Source organism: Strongylocentrotus purpuratus, unplaced genomic scaffold (assembly GCF_000002235.5).
Source record: "Strongylocentrotus purpuratus isolate Spur 01 unplaced genomic scaffold, Spur_5.0 spur5_contig_846, whole genome shotgun sequence".
Taxonomy (NCBI): Eukaryota; Metazoa; Echinodermata; class Echinoidea; order Camarodonta; family Strongylocentrotidae; genus Strongylocentrotus; species Strongylocentrotus purpuratus.
Genome location: NW_022145553.1, coordinates 111387 through 131945, shown reverse-complemented (window position 1 = coordinate 131945; position 20559 = coordinate 111387). Strand labels below are relative to the sequence as shown.

The 20559-nt window shown below is 37.1% G+C and overlaps 1 protein-coding gene across 2 annotated transcripts in view; it reads right to left on the bottom strand.

Moving 5' to 3' along the window:
• LOC574835 (polypeptide N-acetylgalactosaminyltransferase 13) overlaps positions 1-20559 on the bottom strand; it is a 99999-nt gene that overhangs the window by 64647 nt on the left and 14793 nt on the right. The gene's annotated exons all lie outside the window — the stretch shown is intronic.

Below are 20559 nucleotides of genomic sequence, written 5' to 3'. Positions count from 1 at the left end.
GTTCGCCTCACATTTCTGCATCTTTGAAGATAGATAGATGCATACATGTAAGTACGATGAGAGGCCATTGTTATGCCCAGATACCATTTTGCCTCACACTTTAGCTTCTTTGAAGATAGATACATCAATCTAAGTACGATGAGATGCCATTGTTATACTCAGACACCTTTTTCCGGCCACACTTGCCATTCATTTACATACAAAGTACAAACAAAAAGTAGTTTATATATTCTGCCATTGCGTTAAATGCACCATAAGTGAACCAGACTTAAAAGGAATATTTAGTTACAGTTAACTTTAACATTATATCCACCAATAAATCATCAGCGATTTTATAATAGAGTCTACTAAAAGGAATCTTTATTCATCAAATGATATATGAGCAAAGCGGAATAATACAAATGAGCAAAACGGAAGTATAACTTTCATAGCAGGTGCATCATAAAAAGGGGCAATGTACGAATATTGAACAATAAGGAAATCACAAAAACATTTCTAAGAAAAAATACTTAATTATGCAAAGTCTCCTGCTTCCTTTTATCCTCCTTCATCTTCTCAATCTTTGCTCTCCCACTTTCTTATAATGCTTCCCTTTCTATTTCTTTTCCTTCAGATAAGGGGAAGGGCGGTGATGATAAATCTTTCGATTTTCATCTTGTTTCACATTATGAGTAAAAATGGTAAAGCAAACTCAATGTATTGCCAATGCATTGGGGTTTCGGAACATTAAAGAAACCCTTCACTTCTTGATATATGTATATTGCATAGTTAAGTATGTTTAATTTAGCCTATAATTGATTACTATTACCTTTCATGTCTGTACCTATCCAATTGTACTTTTGTTTTCTTATCATGTATTTCATCTTTTGCGCAAGTTGCGCCTTGAGCATTTAATTGTCAAGTGGATATTGCGCTTTACAAATCTTTAATAGTTACGCTCTACTGTTCTAATTCATCATAGAGATTGTGGTATGATATGCATTTCTGTTTTAATTGAAATGGATAGCTTCAATTTCCTTTCTCAAATGCCACATGCATAGTCAACACAATGTAACATACACTGTACATACATGTACATGTACCTAAAAAAGCATAATATCATGTGTTGAGAGCTAGATAAGAATTCACTAATGTGTTTACAACAAATGTAGAGTTAAATCCGTTTTGGCTCTCGGCAAACAATTCCCAGACGGAACTCTACCTGGAAGTCTTTTTAAATAGAATTAGAAAGTCTGATTGATCAAAACAGTCTATAATGCTGTATTCAAAAGATTGATTTCAATTCCTGGGGCTGATGGAACATTAATGATCGACTTGTTTTTTGTATCGAATGTGATCGGGCAGACTGTGGTAAAAGAGCATTTCAATTAGCAAATTACAAGGCTAAAATGTATGAACTAACTGTAGTCTTTTTGTCAATTTCTCATCTGAATAATGGTTCATTAACTTCATTTGTCGTATGTTATACAGAGAGACGGAGGCTGCCTGACAAAACTTACTTACTTGATCAATCATTAACAGATTCTGATCGCAAAACACCAAGACTACAGACAATAGCGGCATTTACATGTACACTGCAACAACAAAAATCATTGATTTTTCTCAAAGTTGCATAATATAGCAACTACATACAGGCATAAAGGACGAGGCATGTTTTTTTTTAAATGCCTACCGAAGTTTCACTGAATTTTGCAGTGCAAATTTATGCAAACTTTGATAAGACACCAATTTTAGCTCACGAGAGATCGACAAGTGGCGCATGCGCACTATACTCACCAACAAATTGATATGAGCAAACTTTTATGTTTTTTAATGTTGTGTAAATGGTAGTCCCAAAAATTGACGCTTTTTCAAAATGTTGTTTGGGATGTGTAAATTAATGGGCGTACTGTCTACTGGTGTAAACACATGGCCCTTAAATGATATTAAAGGGCATTCAGTTTGGTGAAAATATAGGCCTGTCCTCATCAGCTCGAGTTTGCCAAATAGCCTGCTACAGTACATGTATTTCTCATTCTGGAAATAGATCACAATCAGGCTATTTGGTAGGTATTTGCTCAGAAAATTTTCCTAAAATCTATTGGGTTAGTATGCAAAATAGCCCGCTATTTGTTCGGTCTGTCTTCAGCAGCCGCAGACTCGCACTGTGCGTGAACACTGAGCAAGATATCTCAAGCTAATTTCTTGAGCTCGAGTTTTGAGCTGATGACAACGCGATTTGTACCTTCGGGCTAATTCCCTCAATCAGAAATAGCGGGCTATTTGGCAAACTCGAGCTGATGAGGACAGGCCTCATGAGGATACATGGATAACCTTTGTTTTTTATTCATTAAGAAGCAGGAATTTATTGTGTGACCATGATCTGACATCATGATGACATTTCCTTTCACAGCTGACAGGAAAGATTCAAGACATGAATGATTGTACAACCAATAAATCTATAATTTGGTTTCTATTCTCAGGGCTAAATGAAATATGCTGATCTCTTTGTTTTCATCTGCAGCACATTGTAATGGCTGTATCATTATCACAAGGTAAGGACCACACATGTACATGTACACTGATATATATGTAACATATACATGTATATAAGAATAGAGTAATGTGCATATTACACTGTACTTCAAGTGTAACTATCCAATTCAGCAACCACTTCGTATGGGATGTTTGATTGATCATAACACCCTAATGTTGTATTCCGAAAGATCAATTTCAATTCCCTGGGCCGAAAGAACATTGCTGATCAATTTGTTTTCATTTGCAAACACACTGTAACGTACTGCCAGAGTATCAAATGTTTTGACAAGGAACATCATTTGAATGCATACTTTTATAAGAGTAAAGCTGTATTCCAAAAGATTGATTTTGATTCTCCAGGCCAATAGAATGTTGCTGATCAATTCGTTTTCATTTTCATCACATTGTAATGTACAGCCTAATGTTTTGACAAGGCACAAGGAACATCATATGAAATGTAGTAAAATGCACACACTTTATTAAGAGTAATGTTGTATTCCAAAAGATTGATTGAATTCCCCAGGCCGATAGGATGTTGCTGATCAATTTGTTTTCATTTGCAACACCTTGTAATGGCCGTATCACAAGGAAATGTCAAAGTATTGAATGTTTTGACAAGGCAAGAAAACCTCAGATACATGTACATGGAGTAATGTGCATAGACTTTGAGTGGGAATATATCCAATTGACAAACCAATTCATATGGAAAGATTGATTGATCAAAACACCCTAATGCTGTATTCCAAGTATTGATTGCAATTCCCTTGGGCGATGGAAAATTGATGATCAATTTGTTTTCGTTTCCAAAGCATTGAAATGGCTGTTTCACAGCGGTACCTGGAGTATCCAATGTTTCTAAAAGGCAGGACGAACATACATGTACATTGTATCTATGGATGTACTGTAGTAGCCTGCATAAACTGGTGTGAATATCCAACTTACAAAAACATGTATAAAATGAATTCAAGTGAGAAGGCTGATTGATCAAGACACCCAAATGCCGTATTCCAAATAATCGATTTCAATTCCCTTGGCCCAGAGAAAATTGATGACCAATTTGTTTTCATTTGCATCACTAGTGTATGAGCCATCTTATGACCACACCGCCGGAGTATGCATGTAAATTGACTCTATATATAGGCACTATAAAACATTGTCTGAATGTTGAAATGCGCACACACTTGGAGTGTGAATAGCGTATTGATATCATTGCGTATTCAGAGCGTACTCATGAACTTGAGATTGGAATGCCTTTTAATCGATTTCATAGCGCAAAACATGTTGTTGGAAAAGGGGGAAAAGGGTATGTTACCAATCTGTGTGAGACATATTACATCTACATGCTGTGTACATGTACATGTTGAGAAGAGATGATGAAGACATACATGTACAATGTAGAAGAGAGAGAGGGAAGGAAAGAAGAAGGAGGAAAAAGAAGAGAAAAATGTTGAAATAGAAAGAGAAGTATAACATCCAATAATGTTTGGAGCCAGAGGTTTATTAACTCTGTGTATAATGGTATGATTTAATGCCCCTTTGCTACAAACAGACAAACAGTTAGTCTATAGAGAAAATGCAAGGATACTTCTGTAAATTGATATTGATGCAAGGTGGTAGAAACCAAGAAGAAGGAACATAATGACAACAAGAGCAGAGGAAATGAGAGAGAGGGCTTGATCAATACAAACAAGGCTACCAAACAAGGAAGATAAAATGAGGAAGATTAAAATAGCAAGAATAAGAGAGGTATATACAGAGATGGAACGACTCTTGACAACAAAAATGAAGTTAATGCATTTCACAGGCGAGTAACGACTTTAGTGTGATGACTGACGACGCTTCTAATCAGCACTAGCCACATCTCCCGTGGAAAAGGGACGCAGATATGAATATAATTGGACCAGACAGCATCAACACACATATGCTTCTCGTGCTTTTAATAGCCAAGCGCCTTATCGTCTGTCATATTTGTCAGCCGGTACGTCGCTTCTTCTGTACATACTCGGTGTTCATTGCAGTAACACATTCAAACATAAACAAACACACTTGCTTCAAGGAAATCAAAAGAGGAAAACAAAAAAGGAAAATAAGCTTTAAAATCCCTAAGTTGGCAACATGTTTAGAGATTAAAATCACTGGTTTTAAATCAAAAATGGAAATTAAAAAAAAACTTTTTGACAACATTCCTACCCATGTACATTGTATTCAGAGACATACATTTTATTTTAACAATGTGCATGTAGTGATAAAATAACAAAAATAATATTGTTGCCAATTTGAAGAATTGTAAGTGATCAATTTAGCCATTAGAATAAATCCTGTACTGACAGGACTAAGATCTGACTTCCCATGTTCCCCATATTTTCATTATATTTTAACAAAGAGCATGTAGCAAGGCCATTTGGCTATATTTTTTAGTTCCCTATTTTCATTTTCTTATATATTGCAAAAGCCTATAATTGTATATACCTTTGTATTGTTTTTATTGAAAATGGAAATGAATAAAATGAATTGAAACTAGAATTTAATTTGTCACGAGGACGAATAAGGTGGTCTGTCTTCAAGTCTTATGATAGATTATAATATTTACTATATTGAAAAAGGGAGAAGTTATATAGACCTGTAAACAATGATGATCATGATGATGATCATGATGATGAGGATCTTGATAGTAATGGTGATGACGATGATGATGATTATGGTGATGTTGATGATCATCATCAACAGACCATGATGACATCTAATTGAAAAAATGAGGGGACATTTAGATAGCGTATAGTCTCAGCTACAACATACTCAAAAATCAACAAAAATCAAGCTGAAATAACGGCGATATTGCTCGCAAAAGACAGGAATGTAGAATCCAGATTTGAGAAAAAGTAATCTCCCATAGGAACTCCACGCAAAAAGTAATGGATCAAGTGATAATAGGGTAATAATAAAGTAAATATAGTTGTTTAGTACATTATTTGCGATTCTACGTGTTTTAATATTCAAAGGAGATGGTATAGTGAATGGTCAAAAAGAAAAAAAAGTGAAGAAAAAAATTGTTTGAGACGCCCGGACTCGAACCAGGGACCTCAAGGTCGGAAGTCAAGTGCGTTACCGATATACCAAAACATTTCCCATAGCGATTACACGTAAACGGAAAATGAAATTCTAAAATCCCACTTTGCAAGTGAGATATGAGCATGATCTCGGCATCTGATCGAAAAATAAAGGGCACACTTGTGATAGCTTATTGTCTCAGCTACAACATACTCAAAGCTCAGCGAAAACTAAGCCAAAACGACGGAGATATTGCTCGCAAAAGACATGATGTAAAATCCAGTTTTGAAAAAAAGTCATGTCCCATAGAGAATACATGCAAAATGTGAAAAATTGACATGCCACCTTTAATCGCAAAACTACGCCATGATGCCTTTGTCAAAATGAATTATTGTGGCTACTGCATTTGTACAGAATTGTCTAAGCTAGATCAAATCAAAATTTGGAAGAAAATCGATCAATATTTACAGAGATACAATCAATTTTCCAGAAATATGCTGATGTCATAATATGCAAATTGAAATTTTGAGTTGGGAGGCCATTATGATGACATCATGATTTAATTGAGGGTCAAATGAGACATGAAATCATATCTCCGATTCATACTCTATCAAAATATGAAAAAAAACTTGGGGTCACCTTGCATCCTAAAGCGCTAAAATGGATTTTGTATAGGCATGTTTTTGCCCATGTATGCTATGTATTACAAGAGCTCGCACGCACGGTAAATATCTTAAACGGACGCTCATTCCGTTATTAATGGGCAGAAAAAGGTGAACAAGGTATCAAAATGCTTGGAAAAATGTGCCAAATATGATGACAGAGAAAATTTGGCGATTCTATGTTGGAAAATGCCATTACGCGCGTTTTTTTGCAAAATGCTTAAAATGGCCTGAAACGTATGCAAAATGAATTTAAGACGATTTTGAGCATTTTAATTTTTTGCGCGCGCTAACGCGCGGACATACGCATGCGCGCGCGTTTTCTGACTCGAAATTGACCGGACGGATATTGACCTTAATCATGATTAATATGAATGAGAAATGCCTTTCCGTTATGAAGATATGATCATGAGTAAAAAGTACCAAAAATAACACAAAATGGCGCCTGGATGACGTCATGAAGACTTCATGACCTTGAAAATGTTACTCTAACGTCTCATGACAATGACCTATGACTGTGCCAAAATTGAACGAAATTGACTAAACTGATCTTGAGTTATCCTGTTAACAAAAAAGTGGGAACAATAAATAAAAACTAGATTTGTAATACTTGTTTGGAACAAGTATAGGTGGGCTGGTCCAACTAAAATTTTAGACAAAATGAAGAGCACATTTGAGATAGCTAATTGTCTCAGCTACATCATACTCAAAGTTCAGCGTAAACGAAGCTAAAACGACGGAGATATTGCTCGCGAAAGACGGGAATGTAGAATCCAGTTTTGAGAAAAAGTCATGTCCCATAGAGAATACACGCAAAAAGTGAAAAATTGACATGCCTCCTTTAATCGCAAAAATACGCCATGATTCCTTTGTCAAAAATGAAAAATGTTGTTAACTACATTTGTAATGAATTGTCTCAGCTAGAACATATCGAAATTTGGAAGAAAATCGATCAATATTTACAGCGATGCAATCAATTTTTGAAAAATATGCTGACATCATAATATGCAAATTGAAATTATGAGTTCGGATGCCATTATGATGACGTCATGAGAAAAGTAAGGGTCAAATGAGACTTGAAATCATATCTCCAATTCATATTCTATCACAATAAGAAGAACAAAATTCGGGTCACCTTGCATCCTAAAGAGCTACAATGGATTTTGTATAGGCATCTTTTTGCCCATTTAGGATATGTATTACAAGAGCTCGCGCGCACGGAAATTTATGTTAAACGGGTGATCATTCCGTTATTAATAGTAAACATGGTATCAATTTGTTTGTAAAAATATGTGCAATATTATGAAAGTAAAGAAATGGCGATTCTATGTTGTGTATTATTTTAACGCGCGAAAATGCGCGCGCATGCGCGCGCGCATGCGCGCGTGCGCGATTTTTTTATAAAATGCTTAGAATGGCCTAAAACGTATGCAAAATGATTTTGAGACGATTTTGAGCATTTTAAAATTTTGCGCGCGCATTGACGCGCGGACGTACGCGCAAGTGCGCGTTATTTGACCTGAAATTGACCGGACGGATATTGACCTCGATCATGATAAATATGAATGAGAAATAGCTTTTGGTTATGAAGATATGATCATGAGTTGATTTTTACAAAATGGCGCCTAGATGACGTCATCAGTGAAGGTCAATGTTGAAAACGTTATTGTGCTTTGTACATATGCCTATACATATGTGTGTCAAATTTCAAGGCATTTGATCGAGCTATTTTCAAGTTATCTTGCTAACAAAAAAGTGGTTAGAAATAAGAAAAATATTTAATAAATAAATAAATAAAGGCAATTCTAACGAAATTATAAGGTGGTCTGTACGTTATACAGCCCACCTGATAAATATATCAGTTGGTTTTCAGAAAATTTCACAAAATGGCGCCTAGATGACGTCATCAGACATGGTCTAGGTTGAAAACTTTACTGTGCTTTGTCCATACACTTATATATATGTGAGCAAAATGTTAAGGCATTTACTTGAGCCATTTTTTAGCTATCTTGCTAACAAAAAGTGGTTAGAAATAAAATAAATCAATTAATTTTTTTTGACATGACTTGTGCTCTTTAATCGAAATTTTTACTATGATGACGTGATCAAATTTAAAAATGGTGGTAAATTAGCTTGTAGAGAATTGTATAAGCTACAACGTATCAAAATTTGGAAGAAAATCGATCAATATATACAGAGATACAATAAATTTTCCATAAATATGCTGACGTCATAATATGCAAATTCGTATTTTGAGTTCCAAGGCCATTAAGATGATGTCACGATACACTTAATGGCCAAATGAGACATGAAATCATATCTCCGACTCATACTCTTTTCAAATATCAAAACAGAATTGGGGTCCAGGTGCATCCCAAAGAGCTATAATGAATTGTGTATAGGCATGTTTTTGCCCATGTATGTTATGTATTACAAGAGCTCGCGCGCACGGACATTTATGTTAAGCGAACGCTCATTCCGTTAATAATAGTCATAAAGAGATAAACATGGTATCAATTTGTTTGTAAAAATATGGAAAATATCTTGAAAGAAAAAAATGGCGATTCTATGTTTTGTAATGGTGTTACGCGCGAAAACGCGCGCGCACGCACGTGTGCGCGATTTTTTATAAAATGCTTAAAATGGCCTTAAACGTATGCAAAATAAACTTGAAACGATTCTCAGCATTATAAAATTTTGCGCGCGCACTAACGCGCGGACGTACGCGCACGCGCGCGTTTTTTGACATGAAATTGACCGGACTGATATTGACCTTGATCATGATAAATATGAATGAGAAATGATTTACCGTTATGAAAATATGATCATGAGTAAATTTTCAGAAAATTTCACAAAATGGCGCCTAGATGACGTCATCAGTCAAGGTCAAGGTTTTAAACCTTACCGTGTTTTCTCCATATGCCTATACATATGTGTGCCAAATTTCAAGTTATTTGATTTAGCCATTTTCAAGTTATCTTGTTAACAAAAAAGTGGTTAGAAATAAAATAAATAAATAATAATAAAGGCAATTTTAACAAAATTATAAGGTGGTCTGTATAGATACAGCCCACCTGATAAAGAATAAATAAATAAAGAAAGAAAGAAAATTTGAACAAAAACAATAGGTGATCTGTCGAAAACGACAGACCACCTAATTATTTCAAACACACACACATACACACTTCATTTTTCCAGAAACCTGTCAATGTTTATTAAATCCAAATCAATTTTGGTTATTACCCACGTACATGTACCACTATGTCGCCAGCATCTTAAATTGCAAATATCAAACCGCCCTTTTAAGAAAAAGTATTTGATGTGTATTTTTTCCTCCAGTTTACCCTTGTACTTGGCTTCAATCAATCATGACCTAAAAAAATTGGATGTCAAACAAATTGCACATTTCAAGTTATCAATCACCATTGACAAGACAGGAATGGCATTAGGTATCACAACAAATTATCCTTCATAAACCACCATACACTGTTTAGAGCCAGCAGGGCCAGAAAGAGAAGGTTACATTCCAAAAACTAAACAAAAAAATTGTGAAGCTTTGCTTTGTTTCTGAAGAAAATTATGGTAATAAAAAGTGTTACCTGACAACAAATGCACTTTAAAATGCCAACATATGACAAGAATATACATTGTAAGTACCTACTGTAGCTACAAAGTTTAGACCAAACTTTCATGCCAAATGTGTTCATGTGTGAAGTGCATATCATTTTAAGCAAGGCTGCGTAACTAACTTCATTTGTATCACTAAAAAAACTCACAATATAACTCAATTTTTATTTAATGTAATATGTACATAATCAACGTTTCCCAATTAGCTTCCAGACAGCCCCTTTCTTAATATAATTGCAGGACCAGTACAAATTCAAGTGCTTTATGTACTTTTAGTAGCAAAAGAGAAACTGGTGAGAAACATGTTGAATATACATGTACATGTAGTCTTGTGTTGTTCTCCTTGTATCCAAATCACTTGGTATTCTACCCATGCTCTTCATTATGTTCCTCTCTTCCCTCTTTTCTCTCTCACTCTTTTGCTATCTACTTTAGATCTCTCTTTGGCTCACCAGTCTGCTACACCACATACATGTATGAATAGAACTTAAATGTACATTTCACTTACATTTCACTTACATGTACATGTATGCAATGCTCAACACTAACAGGTGCCCTGGACACATGGGCACCCTAAACCTAAAGTCTGGAAAAGGTGCGGTTTATACACCGTTAATTACGGTACATTGTACATGTTCAAGTGTGTACAGAACTTTACATGAAGAGCTGAATGATTGTCTAGCCTTGCCAGTGGCAGAGAAACGGTTGACTCAAGTCAGGAGCCCTCCTCATCAGGTCACTGTCATTCGCTCTCTTTCAATGACCACTTAGTACTCCTCCACAATGATAATAAGTGTCTAGCCAATCTATGCCCTGAGACATACATATGTACATGTACATGCTGGTAGATGATACAATATACACTGTACTGTACTGCAGTACAGTTGATTGTAGTTTATGTTTACCAGTATGTGTACAAACAGCTGTAAACAGCTGATAGGCAATGACAACAAAACTGGACAACAGAACTGAAAACAAAGATCTATAATTGTGAGTCTATAGTATGGGTTTTTGATACTGGTACATGGATGTTGAATGAAAGATTTAATTGAACCAAATACAGTATCTAAAATTTATTTTCAAAAATATTGGATCTCCAAATAATTGTTAAAATATTGTATCTATTTTTGTCTTGTTTACATTTATCAAACCATCTGCTGACAATTACATGCATGTAAACTCTAGATGTGAAATAAAATTACTGGTATATGGTCCCCATAACATTAAGGTTTGCAATCAATTGCAATTGGAAACATTGATTTTAATTGGTTAATAGTCAGCCTTTTGAAGAATATGTGCATGCATGCATCAATGATATCGATTGGCCATTGCCATTTTTGCAACTGATTGCAACTTCAGTGTTACAGGGCCCAGGTGTAGTAGTGTTGTCTTTTCATTCATTTAAAACAAAATAATTGAAACCTTGATGGTTGTCAAAGCAATTATCATACTATTCACAAAATTAAAGTTTCAACCACTTTTGTTTTTGCTTGAAAATTATGAAGATATCTTTGAAGAATTCCCTGGGAATCATAGGAATCTACATGTACATGTACACTGTACAGTACATTGTACCAGGCTGCCTAAGGTACGAGGTAAAGTCTGTCTTTGTATGGAGCACCAGCAATAGATGTCACTACACACCAATAATACATCCATCATAACAGATTTATGACTACACCTTGTCAGCTTGCTCATCAAATCCTGGTAACTATCTCTCTAGCTACCCCCTCAGCTCACTCTCCTCTTTTCTTTCCTATCCGTTTCTCTTTCTTTGGTTTACCACATTATCTCTCTCACCTCCTTCATCATTCTTCAATGTTCCTTGCATCAGTTGTTTTCTTGAATAATTCAAGAACAAGTTTTGTGTTTGCTGTAAAACCCATTAACAAATGCAAATTAATAACAAAAAAATGAGATCAACTTGCATCCTCATACCCATTTTGATGGTGTATCACAAGTTTCCTTGCATCTTGTCTGATGTACGGTATACTTATTATTATTAACTTTCATGTTTTTCATTTTCTGTTCTCTCTCTCCTCCTTCTTGATCTCACCACCCCCCAACCCCTCCCTCTCTCTCTCACCCCCACCTTCCCCCTCTCTCAACCTCCCAACCCCAACCCCCCCCCCCCACCTCTCTCTCTCTCTCTCTCTCTCTCTCTATCTTTCTTCATTGTATACATGTTATGCCCCATATTTCTACATCTTCTGTCTTCATCTATTCTCTCTCTACGTTTTCATCTCCCCTCTCACCTGTATCAACCCCTTTTCTCTGTCTGTCTTTCTCTCTTTCTGTCATCTCCCTGTTTAAGAACCCTGCTCTGTCTCCACCCTTTTCCCTTTTCATTGTCTGTCTGTCTGCCCCCCCCCCCCCTCTCAATGCTCTATCCCTCCCTCCCTCTTTCCTCAAGTGAAGGCAAGCAATCGTAGGTTTGTCACATACAGAAACATCATCACCGCAGAGCTTGGTAAGATTTACGACCAATCTAACCAGGGTCCCTTCCTATCTCAGATGTTCTTGAGGCTTCAGATCATGTCATCCATACCGCTCATCATCAGACTCAAGATGTGCTCATCATAAAACCAAGCCAAGGTCTAAACTTTCCTAAAGAGGAACCTGTACAATGTACAATGTACATGGGCAAGTCCATGCTGTCTTGTTCCCGGGTAAATCCACATACATGTACATAGATGTCTAATTTATGTACAGGTATACATGTATTACCACGTATTACTGAGCTACGGAATTCGAACAGACATGAAAATTGACATAAAAATACAATTTTTTTTAAAGGTAAAGACCAGTTATGGTCATGCGATTGCATTGTGAAAGAAACGTCGTGGTAGGTTGATCATCTAGCATCTATGTAGCATCTGCAAGGTTCTGGAATCATCAAAATGATAAGAAATTTGGCCCATTCTTCGTAAAGTTACAAGCACTATACACAGAAAGATGTACATGGGACTACCCTATATCTCTCACAGACCAAGAGAGAAACAAATTTACCAAATATATGAATTAGTAGGCGGTTTCCCGGCAAATTTTTTATCATCATGTATTAGTCGAAACATATTCTTTCACATGATTGGTAATGAGAGCTTCCATTTCATTTTTTGAAATTGGGGCGTTTCCAATACTGGTCTTTACCTTTAATGTTTTGTATTTTGCCTGATTCAAGCTTGAGGAGAGCTATCAGCTTGATATACTGTGAATATAGCCATCACATAAAATGAAATTTCAGGTGTGGCTAGTAGCAAATGGGATACAAATCTTAAAATACATGTACATGTAGATTTGACCTAACCCCCCCCCCCCCCCAAACATAATTCATGTACCATAATGTACATTTGTATAAACCACAACTATCATAAAAGCTCGCTGTGGTTAAACTTCTTAGTAAAAGTTACATGTACATGGTCTGTATGTGATGATTGTACTGCTAATGGCCTTGTAAGGCTTGTACTACATGTATAATCAGACCAACATGAAGTAATAATCTGATGTCAATTTTATCATTAAGTATGACAACAGTCACTACTATGCTACTACTGTTCACCTCTCAACGTGAGGCAGCAAAGATGGTTATTTACCAAGCCAAAGAGCATGCAAGCTACTGTGTGTCTTCAGCTCAATGCCACAATGTAATCCCACTTACAAATATCTAATCACTGCTAATGCAAACACAGATAATTAGGAGTCACTATAATTACTCAGAGACTGCATCTGTTGCTATGAAAGCGATTTTGGTTGCTAAGGAATTAGATCTAATTTATACTTGCTTTGTTGGGAGGGAAATGTTTCGTCGCAGTTGCTAAGCAACTTCAGGCAAACAAAACAAAATTAAAAAATTAAAAAATCTACCTCTGGAGGGTGGTTTTATGGAACACTGACAGAAATTTCACTGATTTTTGCAGTTAAAATGCCCACTCTTGAAACATTTTTGAATGCTTCTGGTTATTGGTCATGCGACTCTCCTCGCTTCTGTGTGATAGCATGCAGAGCAGAGACAAATCATGCATACACAGTTACACACTACTCATCAAAATATTGGAATGAGCAAACACTGACGGGTTGTTATGGGGTTTTCCATTAGTGTAAATGGCAGTCAAAAAAATTGATGATTTAAAAACAAAATGGACCTAGAGTCTTAAGCTTCATCCTCTACATGTAGCTTTAGAAAGAAAAACAATTTGTTTGTCATTCTTAAATATGTACATGAAGTGATAAACGTCTCTTCAAATATTTAAGGTACTATGTCCCTTTTGCAGCCAACCTCAAATTCTGTATAACTTTGCAGGAATTATGAATATGTCATGTATGTCCTATCTGTGAAATTTAAACGTTAGCAGTGTCCTCATATTCAAATTATGCAAGGAAACCCGTTTACTTGCTAAACTTCACTGTCAGACACTATTGAAAGACTGACTGGCTTTTTTTCTTCTTTGGTAATAACATACATGAAAAGAGTTGTAAAGGGTACATGAGCATTTGTCTACATCAATAACCCACTTCTTGTGATGGCCAGGATTAAACTGATTGAATCTTTGCGCAGCATAAAACATATGACCATTCGGTACAATTGTCTGAAAATCAAGACTATTACTTTTGGGCTCTATAGCCCTAAAGTCGATTCGACAACTAATAGTCGTTATTTTCCCACTTGAAGACATTTTCAAGCCCCACCTTTTTTAGGGAAGTTCTAAATTAGTATTATCTTTCAAATGCAGTTGGAATTTAACTTTTTCATTTTTTGGGCCTGCAAATGGGACATACATGTAGTACCTTTAAAGCAAGAGCCTATTTCCATTGGTTACTTATGTGTCAAAACAATTTAAACAATTTATAAAGTGAATGAATAGTGCATTTCAGAACTGTACAAGATGTGAATAATGATCTTGTCTGCTGGGAACAAGAAGGATTTTAACTCATAAGACACACAACCCTTCACACAGACCTAATCAATGCCCTTCTGGCACTCAGTGGATGACACATATTTTCCCACTATCACTCACTGCTTGGTGTCTGCAAGAAGTGTAGCCTTTAATAGAGGACTATGGGCATCCATAAAGGTGAGGCAAGACGTGACTCTGCTCATTTTTCGCACCATCAAATTAACCCGGATAGGCTTGGCGATTCTACCGGATCAGCCGCATGCAACTCAGTCATAACGGTCGAAGCCAGACAAACAATTTCAGCAAAATTGCAGCAATGAGCCCTTGACAGTAATGTTTATATTTTGAGGGGGAAATGTTCTATCGTACTTGTAGATGAACGACATGTCATTCTGGTGCTGGTATGTGATGGTACTTTAATTGTGTAGCTAGGAAATGAACCATTAGATTGGAGAATGTTTTAATGGATGGTAGATTGAAAAAGACTGCTGGATGGTAATTGATGGAATCCCAACAACTCAAAATGTATTGTGTACTGTACGTACAGGATCAATGATGTTACCTGACAAAGTTTACAGTTATAGCAGTATGCCTTACATGTACATGTCCACAGGGGCGTCGCTAGACTTTTTTCAGTGGGGGGGTGTAGAGGCCAACGATTACCGACAAAACTAGCCACCAATTACCGACAAAATTAAATTATTTTTCCTATGGACTATCTATATATAGTACTTGCGTATGCGCAAAATTAATGGTTATTTTCCTCGACGACATAAATACATGAATTATTTCGTCAACTTAGTCAGCATAGCTATATTTTAATGCAGGCGCGGAGCTAGGATCTTATTTTAGGGAGGGGCGGAAGAGAGCAAGCGAATCACTTAAAGAGCGCGCGAAACGCGCTCATTAGGGGGGGTGATAGGCCTCCCGCGCGAAGCGCGGAAGTTTTGGCATTTCAACACAATATAGAGAAAGGAAGACGATTTATTGTACCATTCTCGACTGTTAATCCTTGTCTTAATGAAGTCCCCCCCCCCTCCCGCGCGAAGCTCGAAAGCTTTGACGTTTCATTAAATTATGAGAAAAGCAGACGATTCGGTGTACTGTTCTCGACTCTTAATCCTTATCTGAATTCAGTTCTCCCCCTCCCGCGCGAAGTGCGGAAGTTTTGGCGTTTCATTAAATTATTAGAGAAAGTAGACGATTCGTTGAACCGTGCTCGACTCTTAATCCTTTGACGTTTCATTAAATTATGAGAAAAAAGCAGACGATTCGGTGTACTGTTTTCGACTCTTAATCCTTATCTGAATTCAGTTCTCCCTCCCGCGCGAAGCGCGGAAGTTTTGGCGTTTCATTAAATTTTTAGAGAAAGTAGACAATTCGTTGAACCGTGCTCGACTCTTAATACTTTGACGTTTCATTAAATTATGAGAAAAAAGCAGACGATTCGGTGTACAGTTTTCGACTCTTAATCCTTATCCGAATTCAGTTCTCCCCCTCCCGCGCAAAGCGCGGAATTTTTGACGTTTCCTTTAATTATTAGAGAAATAAGACGATAGTACTGTCTCCACTCGTCTACATGAAGTTTTCCCCTCCCGCGCGAAGCGCGCGCGAAGCGCAAAATTTTTGGCGTTTCAACACAATATAGAGAAAGGAAGACGATTTGTCGTACCGTTTTTGACTCTTAATAAGCCATATTTTTCTGAATTCAGTTTCCCCCTCTCGCGCGAAGCGCGGAAGCTTTGACGTTTCCTTAAATTATTAGAGAAAGAAGACGATTCGTTGTACCGTTCTCGACTCGTCTAAATTAAATCTTCCCCTTCCGCGCGAAGCGCGGAATCTTTGGCGTTTCATCACAATATAGAGAAAGGAAAACGATTCGTCGTACCGTTGTTGACTTTTAAACTTTGTTTGAATTTAGTTTCCCCGAAAATGTTAAACCTCTGATTTCTTTAGCTGATATTATAGGAAAGTGAAACTTTGAGAAAAAATACAAGTATTGTAGTTGTAGTCACTCTCGAAGTCGTCACAGCGAATAAAAAGTCACAGTTCGTAGGGAAAAAAACTTGTCAGCCGACCGACCGACAATATACATCTCACCGACTTCAAACTTCTGCATTGATATTAGTAAACGAGGATCGAGCAAGAACACCGACACAGCTGACCCGACACAGCAACATATTTGACCGTGTCTTTCTTGCTCCCTCGACGAGACGACTCCACCCAACAACCCCCTTCTCTCTTTTACTCCCACTCCTCCTCTCTCAGGCTCTTACCTCCCCTCTCTCTCCTCCGTTTCTTTTGTTTCCCTTTTACTCTTTTTTCTTCTTTTTTTTCCTTTTCGTTTTTTTCCTCTTCTCTCTCTCTCTTTCTTCTCTTTTCTTTCCTTTCTTTTCCTTCTTTCCTTTCTTTTCCTTTCTTTCTTTTCTTTTCCTTTTCTTTTTTCCTTTCTTTCCCTTTCCCTCTCTTTTTTTCCCTCCCCCTTTTCTATTTTTTCCCGACGGCAGCGCAATTTTACCGACGCCCCTGCATGTCCAGTATGTACTGTAGATAATCAAGGAAATATTTATTTACCCTACATGAATGAACCCAGTACAAGTAAATAATGTGGTGAAGAAAAAGGCTGGTGATTTTTATTGTAATGTTTTCAAAGTTACGAATCAGCAATCAAACAGTTGAAATATCATGAATCTATGTAAATCTTACTGTTTGCCCATAAAAATAGTGATTTGAATCATCCAAACATAGAAATCATAATCATAATCATTATCGATTTTCATTTCCATTTTTGTATTGTCTGTCTGTCTGTCTGTCTGTCTTAACCCTGGTCAGAACAAACCTTATTTTTTGTATGGGAACAAAATGTAACAACAGGTCTCATGAATGGGACCATTGTACAATACATAATGTACATGTACTGTACATGTATGTAGTTGCAAAAAGCATGAATGCACTTTCTTATGCATTTTATATAACATGGACATTGTATAGTATGTACTGCACAACATAGTCCCAGACATCCATGAATAATGTCTTTTCACATACTACCAGTGAATACATTACCCTTAAGATCTAATGGAGAGGGATTATGTATGAAGCGGGTCGCACAGTGGGAGTTCCCTGCTACATTTAACCAAGATTATCCCAACATTAATATCAATCAGTGGGGCAGTGACGCTGACAAAGGCATTGCCTAAATTGAACATTTCTATCTACACCGTGGGTGGAGGCTAGTATAGAATGAGTCATTGCTTTGTCAAAATATGTACAAAGGAGGCAAGGAGCTATAGCCTAGAGAAAACTAAAAGAAGAGCTCTGGTAAAAAAAGATAATAATATTGTACTTCTGCTGCAGGAGAATATCATTAAAGCAGATTAAACAATAAACAACAAGCAAGTAAAAAGGGGGGGGGGGTGGATAGGGGGGTGGGGGCTGCAGTAAACCACAACGATTGATTATACACAGCACTGCAATTATAGTACATGCGAAAACAAATCTTGTGTACAGTGATGCTTTGAAAGAAACCTGTATCAGGCTTTGACGTAATACGAGTAGACAGTGAAATCAACTCGCCATATACATTTTTCAATGTTCCTTGCCAATTCCAGCAGATAAAGGTCCACCATTAACAAGTCGGTACAGATTGATCTTTGCGAAAGTGTCTGGTTTTTCAGAACATTATGTTTATACAGAGTATGCGCAGGAATAATCCAGAGTCTTCATGCATCTTTGAGCACTGGCAGATATTAAACTATGGGGTAGGGATCTGGCCTGTGCCCCGCCCCCTTTTGAAACCCAATACACAGCTCCAAGAATGTTACAAGTCCTCCCCCACCTCCTCCGCATTAGGGGCAGTTACACTGTCATCCAAACACGCCAAAAAATGCCAAACCGGAGCCTGGCCGCGATGTTACCAAGGGCAACTACGCTTTACCGGCAGACATGCCAAGCCCCAAACATTCCAAAACGAAGTGTGATCTTTTGGCGTGTTTTGGCGTGTTTTGGCGTGTTTGGCAAGTATAACCGCTCGCAGTTGTAACATCGCGATGTTAGGCACGTGTCTTCCGGCACTTCCGGATTGTTACCCGCGCTCTTTTAAACCACGTTCTTCCCGTGTGATATTTATAGCATTTCCATCGTCGCGCGTGTTATCCGTTCATTCAGCTCCGTTTGTTCCAATTCCGTTAACTCATCCTTTATTCAATCTTCGTTATTCCCGTCTGGCCATATCTGTCTAGTAGTAGTATTTGAGTGTTTTGTTAGATTAATTAATTAATCGACGTCGGCGAATTCTCATAATTCCAATTAACAACGATGATTTTCTTAACCTTCCCATATCGTTTTTACTACTAGATTTCGATTGAATTTGGGAAAACTGAATCAGCAGCCGTAAGCCGTACTTCGTAACTTATCCACTCTTGCCTCAAATACTACACGCGAGATAAACAAAACATATCGCATGCATGCGCATGGGATGAATCGCTATTTAGCTAGCTATAGCGCTAGCTGGAAATTGCGCGCGCTAAAAATCTTATAGCAGGCCGGGGTCAAAGGTCGGGAAGACTGCACATGCGCATTACCAACCGAAACACGCCAAAACATCGCTGAACAGCTCCGTCGGTGATGTTTCAGCACAAGTGTAACCGGGTGCACGAAACACCGCGACTTTTCAAAATGAGGTATTTGACAGTATAAATGCGCCTCATGATGACCTTTTGTGACCCTTTTATTTTTATTAATTTTTGTCTGAAAATTTTAGAAATATTGCATTCCCCCCCCCCCCCCCCCGTTTTTTTTTAATTAAAAAATCCTGCATCCACATCTGTCTTTTAGATACATTACTGTGTCTAATAGCACCATGATGTGCATTAGCTTTAATAGTATTAGTGTTGATGAATGGCAACAGATGATGACTGGCTCAGTTCCTGTTTCATTCATTTCGTTTGCACCTCAGTAATCATCTGTTAGAAACAGAAGGGCGTTAACTCAGGTAGGTAAAAAAATGACATACTGTAAGTACAATGTAAATGCCCTTCTGGCTCCAAACAAACATTGTACATGTATCAGGCATGTTTCCGTTGGTTAAAGTTTTTATTCAATCTATCTCTCTAATTGTAATACAGCGATATTAGTGTGCTCACAATTAGCTTTCACAAGAACTACTACATTGTGAAGTCCTAAGCAAACAGTGGGCTACATTTACCATTAAGCTAATGGGGTATTAAACTCAAGCAAATATCCCAAGTTTAAAACTACAGCTAATTCCTAAAAGAGCCGCTATTTGGCCAATTAGCAGACTAATTTGCCAGTAAAGATGCACTTGGGTTGCGAGTCAGATCTATACTCAAACTACATGTACTGTACGTACATGTACATGTAGCCCAAGCGGGCAGGGGTTGATGGATTTGCCCACATGGAGAAGAAGGGCTTGGTCCATTCTTTTTTAATGCTCATCAGTTTTAACATCTAAAGCTCAAGTTTGCACCAGCTATTGAGGATGCGTCAATTGTATAATGCTCAATATCTATATTTTTGTATGACAGACTGACAGTAGTCATAATAATTTAATAGGACTATTCAATTAAATGATCATATCTTCTTTGGACCAAAACAAAAGACTAAACATGATTATTATTACAAGAAATTTAAAAAACTGACACCAATAATAAAATACCTGTATTAAGTATTAGTTAATAAAAATGAAATAATGATGATGATGATAATGATTATGATGTTGCTGATGGTGATGATGATAATCTTGACAGGGGGGAAAATACACAGGGGCTTGGGGTGTGATTATGGTGATGAAG